General features: G+C 38.6%; 1 non-coding gene across 1 annotated transcript; it reads right to left on the bottom strand.

Annotated features, from left to right (window-relative positions):
• Positions 1–3,423: 3,423 nt before the first annotated feature.
• TRNAA-CGC (transfer RNA alanine (anticodon CGC)) lies at positions 3,424–3,499 on the bottom strand. The gene has a single exon. It is a non-coding gene; the product is annotated as a tRNA-Ala (tRNA).
• Between the last annotated feature and the right edge of the window lie 2,520 nt (positions 3,500–6,019).

The following is a 6,019-nucleotide window of genomic DNA, read 5'->3' as shown; positions in this document are numbered from 1 at the left end:
TTTTAAGTATGTCATTGGTAATTTAATAGGAATTGCATTGAATTTGTAAATTGCGTTAGGTAATATAAACATTTTAATTATGTTTATTCTTATCCCTGAACATGGTATATGCTTTCACTTCTTTATATATGCCTTGATTTCTTTTATCAATGTCTTATCATTTTTCAAGTACAAGTCTTTAACCTCCTTAGTTAAATTTACTCCTATGTACTTTATTTTTTTATTGTTTCAATAGTGAAGGGGATGTTTTTTGTGTGTTTTTTTTTAATTTTCTCTCTCATGCAGTTCATTGGTGGAGTACAAAAATGCCTCTGATTTCTAAATATTAATTTTACATCCTGCCACCTTGCTGAATTTATTTATCAGGTCCAGTACTTTTCTGACTGAGACTTTAGGGTTTTCTATGTACAGTATTATATCATCAGCAAATACTGATAATTTTACTTCTTTTTTTCCAATTTTAATGCCCTTTATTTTTTCTTGTTGTCTGATTGCTGTGGCTAGGACTTCTACAACTATGTTGAATTTGAGTAGTGAAAGAGGGTACCCCTGCCTTGTTTCTGATCTTAAGGAGATTGCTTTTAATTTTTGCCCATTGATTATGATGTTTTCTTTGGGGTTGTCATAGATGGCCTTTATCATGTTGAGGTATGTTCCCTGCATTCTCATTTTGCTAGAATTTTTATCCTAAATGGGTGCTGGATTTATCAAATGCTTTTCCTGCATATATTGATATTATCATGTGACTTTTCCCCTTCCTTTTGTTTATATAATGAATCACATTCATTGATTTGCAATTATTGTGCCAGCCTTGCCTTCGCAGAATAAATCTTATTTGATCATGGTGTGTGATTTTTTTCCATATATCGTTGGATCTGGTTTGCTAATATTTTGTTGAGGATTTTAGCGTCTATATTCATCACGGATATTGACCTATAGTGTTTTTTTTTTTATTTCTCTGCCTGATTTTGGAATGAGGATTATGCACACCTCATAAAAGGAGCTTAAAAGCCTTCCTTCCTCTTAAATTTTTTGATAAAGCTTGAGAGGGATAGGAGTTAGTTCTTTGAATCTTTCGTAGAATTCACAAGTAAAGCTATCTGGCCCAGGGCTTTTGTTTGTTGGGAGTTTTTTGATAACTCTTTCTATCTCATTTGTTGTAATTGGTCTGTTTATGTTTTCTGATTCCTCCAGATTGATTTTTGAAAGATTATATGTCTTAAGAAATTTGTCCATTTCAACTAGGTTGTCTAATTTTTTGGCATACAGTTCTTCATAGTATTTTCCAACAATCCTTAGTATTTCTGCTGTGTCTGTTGTTACTTCTCCACTCTCATTTCTAATTTAATATACTTAAGTCCACTCTCTTTTTTTCTTGGTGAATCTGATTAAGGCAGTGGTTCTTAAAGTGTGTGCCAGAGTGCACTGGTGTGCCCTAGAATTTTCGGTTGTGCCCTATGGTATTCCAGAGAAATATCTGCCTGTTGGAGACCAAAAAACCAAAAGGGTTCTTGGAGTTTAGATTTTTGGGTGACAGAGGTGTGAGGAATTGGTTGTAAGCTGACAGTCTGCCCAACCCCCCACCTCAATTGCCTGATTAGATTGCAAAAGGCTATTAAGCTGTGGTACTGCATTGTTTACACTACTTCCCATGTTCCCTGGAAAGATTGGAGGCAAGTTTCTTCTATTTTTTCTTTGGTGTAAAGTTGAGATGATATGTATGGTGGGGGTTTCTGCACTTGGTAAAATTCTTGAGTTGTCTTGGAAATGTGATCAGAGACCATTAATTTGCTATTGGCCTCACTTTGCCCTATAAATAAAGCAAGATGCAGTTTTTGCGTGCATTTTGTTCTTGTTAGCAGCAATTACAGGGCCCTCCTGACCCCGCATTTTCTTAACTTTGTGTATTTTCTTAATTCCACACCATCCCCACTCGGGACCTGGAATGCTGGATCATGGCATGTGCCCAGATATAAAAATACTGCTCTTTTTGTTAACACATCATTATATATATATATATATATATATATATATATATATATATATATATATATATATATATATTTATTTATTTATTTTTTTTTATTTTTTATTTATTTATTTATTTTTTTTCCCTGAAGCTGGAAATAGGGAGGCAGTTAGACAGACTCTCGCATGCGCCCAACCAGGATCCACCTGGCACGCCCACCAGGGGGCGATGCTCTGCCCATCCAGGGCGTCGCTCTGTCATGACCAGAGCCACTCTAGCACCTGGGGCAGAGGCCAAGGAGCTATCCCCAGCACTCGGGCCATCTTTTGCTCCAATGGAGCCTTGGCTGCGGGAAGGGAAGAGAAAGACAGAGAGGAAGGAGAGGGGGAGGGGTGGAGAAGCAGATGGGCGCCTCTCCTGTCTGCCCTGGCCAGGAATCGAATCTGGGACTTCCGCACGCCAGGCTGACGCTCTACCACCGAGCCAACTGGCCAGGGCCTATTATATTTATTATTAACACATCATTATATTATTTTTAGATAAATACACCCAAATAAAATGTATAGATTTCCCCAAAAGAGCGTGATATTAAAGAATTTGATTCTGGAAGTGGGCAAAAATTAAGTGTAAATAAAATAGAGCTTGAAGGCTGATGGGGAGAATGTAATTTATGGCATTTTTCATCACTTAACACTGAACAATATGATTGGATTAGAAACCCATTCATGGAAGATTCAAGTGATTTTCATTCAACATTAACAGAAGAAAAAGAACTGGTAGCTATATCCACTGATGGTGGATTGATGATTAAACATAAAGAACTGTCTCTTAAAACCTATGTGACAATATCTAAAAAAGCGTTGAACATTTTACTACAATTTTGAGCATACTATTTATGTGAATTAGGATTTTCTACATTCAACACAAGAGTAAAAAGGGAGGAGTTTTTTAATGTATTGATGAAGAAATGAGTTTGCCTTTCAAATATATGCCTAAACATTGAAGAAATCACTAAACACATCAGGCTCATGTTTCTCATAAACACATAAATGGAAACACTTAACACATTTGTGCTGGGACCTGTCAAATTTACTAAATCTTACTAAAAATGTATCGATATATATAAAAAGATAACTTTTTTTTTTTGTATTTTTCTGAAGCTAGAAATGGGGAGAAACAATCCGACAGACTCCCGCATGCGCCTGACTGGGATCCACCCGGCACACCCACCAGGGGGCGACACTCTGCCCACCAGGGGGCAATGCTCTGCCCCTCTGGGGTGTCACTCTGCCATGACCAGAGCCACTTTAGTGCCTGGGGCAGAGGCCAAGGAGCCATCCCCAGCGCCCAGGCCATCTTTGCTGCAATGGAGCCTCGGCTGTGGGAAGGGAAGAGAGAGACAGAGAGGAAGGAGAGGGGGAAGGGTGGAGAAGCAGATGGGCACTTCTCCTGTGTGCCCTGGCCGGGAATCAAACCCGGGACTTCTGCACGCGAGGCTGACAGTCTACCACTGAGCCAACCGGCCAAGGCTGTTCTTTTATTTTTTAACTCCTCTTTTTATAAATTCTAAAAAGCATAACTCAGAAAATGTAACATAAAAATGTTTTTTAATGTCAGAATAAATTTAATTTTGTCATATTTATTTTGTTTAATTACCATAAAGGCATGCTTGCACTTTATTTTTTTTAAATATTTAACTTAATTACTATAACATATTTCTCAGAAATTTGTACATAGTGCATCTAAAATTATTGGTAGAATTTTTTTATATAAATAAATTTTTTATTAATTTTAATGGGGTGATATCAATAAAGCAGGGTACATATATTCAAAGAAAACATGTCCAGGTTATCTTGTCATTCAATTATGTTGCATACCTATCACCCAAAGTCAGACTGTGCTCCGTCACCTTTGTGCCTCTCCCCTTCCCCTCCTCCTCTCCTTTCTTCCCTCCCCCCCCAACCACCACACTCTTGTCCATGTCTCTTAGTCTCATTTTTATGTCCCGCCAATGTATGGAATCATGCAGTTCTTGTTTTTTTCTGATGTACTTATTTCACTTCGTATAATGTTATTAAAATCCCACCATTTTGTTGTAAATGATCCGATGTCATCATTTCTTATGGCTGAGTAGTATACCATAGTGTATATGTGCCACATCTTCTTTATCCAATCTTCTATTTTTTTACAGTGATTAAAACCTTTAAGCAAACTCTTGGCCAATACAGCAAGAATCCAAAAAAGAGTAGTGTCCTTAACATGTTCATCAAGTCCAAGTTGGCAACAACACCATTCCAAATCCCTGCAAATGCAACCCAACCCCAGTTCAGTCTGTTAGGAGCTGTCACAAGGAGCAGGAGTCCAGGAAAAGTCCACATGCCAGAAAAGTCCACGTGGCACTGGAATTGTTGTCACAATTTTATACTTTTCAGCTCATGTCCAAGTCCCAATGACTGCTGCTTCTAGCTGGTAATGAATCAGGTAGACTGGAAAAGCCATCTACAGCATGTGTGGAGATGGAGTTTCTGTTCTCCTCTGCCTGGAGAGATGAGACCAGGTTGCTTTTCCCTGGAGCTCTGTGATTGTGGCATGGTAAAGAGAACCTTGGGATACACTAAGCTGGGTGGCAAAGGTAAATTCATAATAGAAGTTGGCAAAAGGGGTAAAGAGGGCTCTAAATTAGGAGTAGGTCCCAACCTGAGATATGAGTGGGGCATTGAGGTAGGAGGAATAAAGGAAACACTATATATTAAACAAAGCAGCAGAAAATAGGACTATCAACACCCATAACAGAGATCTTCAAGAGAAGAATAAAAATCCTGACTATTAAGGCAAGACATAGTTAAATGGCCCTTGTGCAAATGAGATCAGTTTGAATGCTTTTTGTAAGAAATACCCTAGGCTCGTCCACAGTGTCGTAGATGGGGCTGATGGCCCTGGGCATCTTCAGCCTTCAGTGGCAAACCCCAACATTCTGGGCAAGGTTAAGTCATAGGTGGCTGGAGCAGGGCTGGAAGGACTGAATCCTCCCTTAGAAGAGTGAGGGGGAAGCATACTTTCCAGTGTCCCTTTTTCCTTACAGCAAAAGCATGTAAGTCTGGCAGGCTTTAACTTAATGACCTCCCTTTTCACTATTGAAGCAGGACCCAGATGGAATTCTATGAGACCCCTTTGGGGCATTGGAGCCTTTAAGGGCATATCCTAAAAGCTAGTAGTTCACCTAATCTCTATTGGGCTTTTTCTGCCTCTTAGTACCTTAAAATCCATGCTCAGAAGATCTTGCTGAGGGGTTTGAGGATCCTCATCTGCCTATGAAAACCTTTTCCGTATATCTGGAGCTATTTGGAAAAAGACAAAACAGTGTTATCAGCTGGATCAAATAAAAGAAGGTAGAAGTTTACAGGAGAAAAAGATTTGGCATCTCCTGTTCATCAGCATTCAAAAGAAATTTAAAAATTTTTAAGTAAAAAGCATGATATGGTAGACCCATGGGAATTCCAGGATATGACACCCCCCTTTAAAATTTTTTTTAATTGACCTTAAAATATTCGCTGGGTACACTTTACTAATATCTTGACTTTAAAGATTGTTAGAAACATCCATAATTCAAAAGGTTTTACAAAATACAGTAAATACTTTTGCTACATATGTAGGAGCATTGTCAGTTTAACCAGTTTAGGAAATCCAATAATAGAAAAATGCATACAGAAAATGAGGTATAACATGCTTACCAGCCTCTCCTGTTCTGACAGAGGTTACTATAAATCCAGAATAGGCATCCACTGTAACGTGGACATGGGACTGATTGCCAAATGCAGGTATATGAGTAACCTCCATTTGTCAAAGTTGTCCTGGTAGGGGTCCTTGAGGTTTAACTCCAAATGATGGGACAGATTGTAGTATAGGACCCCTTGGACAGGGTTTATCAATCTTCTGTGCTGCTTCCCAAGAAAGTTGAAACAGTTTCCACAGGGCTGCCGTGTTCTGAAGATGAATAGTATGAGACTAAATTGCTCGATCTGTCATGGTTGCTCCAAGTAATTTTTGGGG

The sequence above is a fragment of the Saccopteryx bilineata genome, chromosome 2, assembly GCF_036850765.1.
Source record: "Saccopteryx bilineata isolate mSacBil1 chromosome 2, mSacBil1_pri_phased_curated, whole genome shotgun sequence".
Taxonomy (NCBI): Eukaryota; Metazoa; Chordata; class Mammalia; order Chiroptera; family Emballonuridae; genus Saccopteryx; species Saccopteryx bilineata.
Note: the sequence above shows the minus strand (reverse complement) of the source record. Positions and strands in the feature narration are given on the sequence as shown.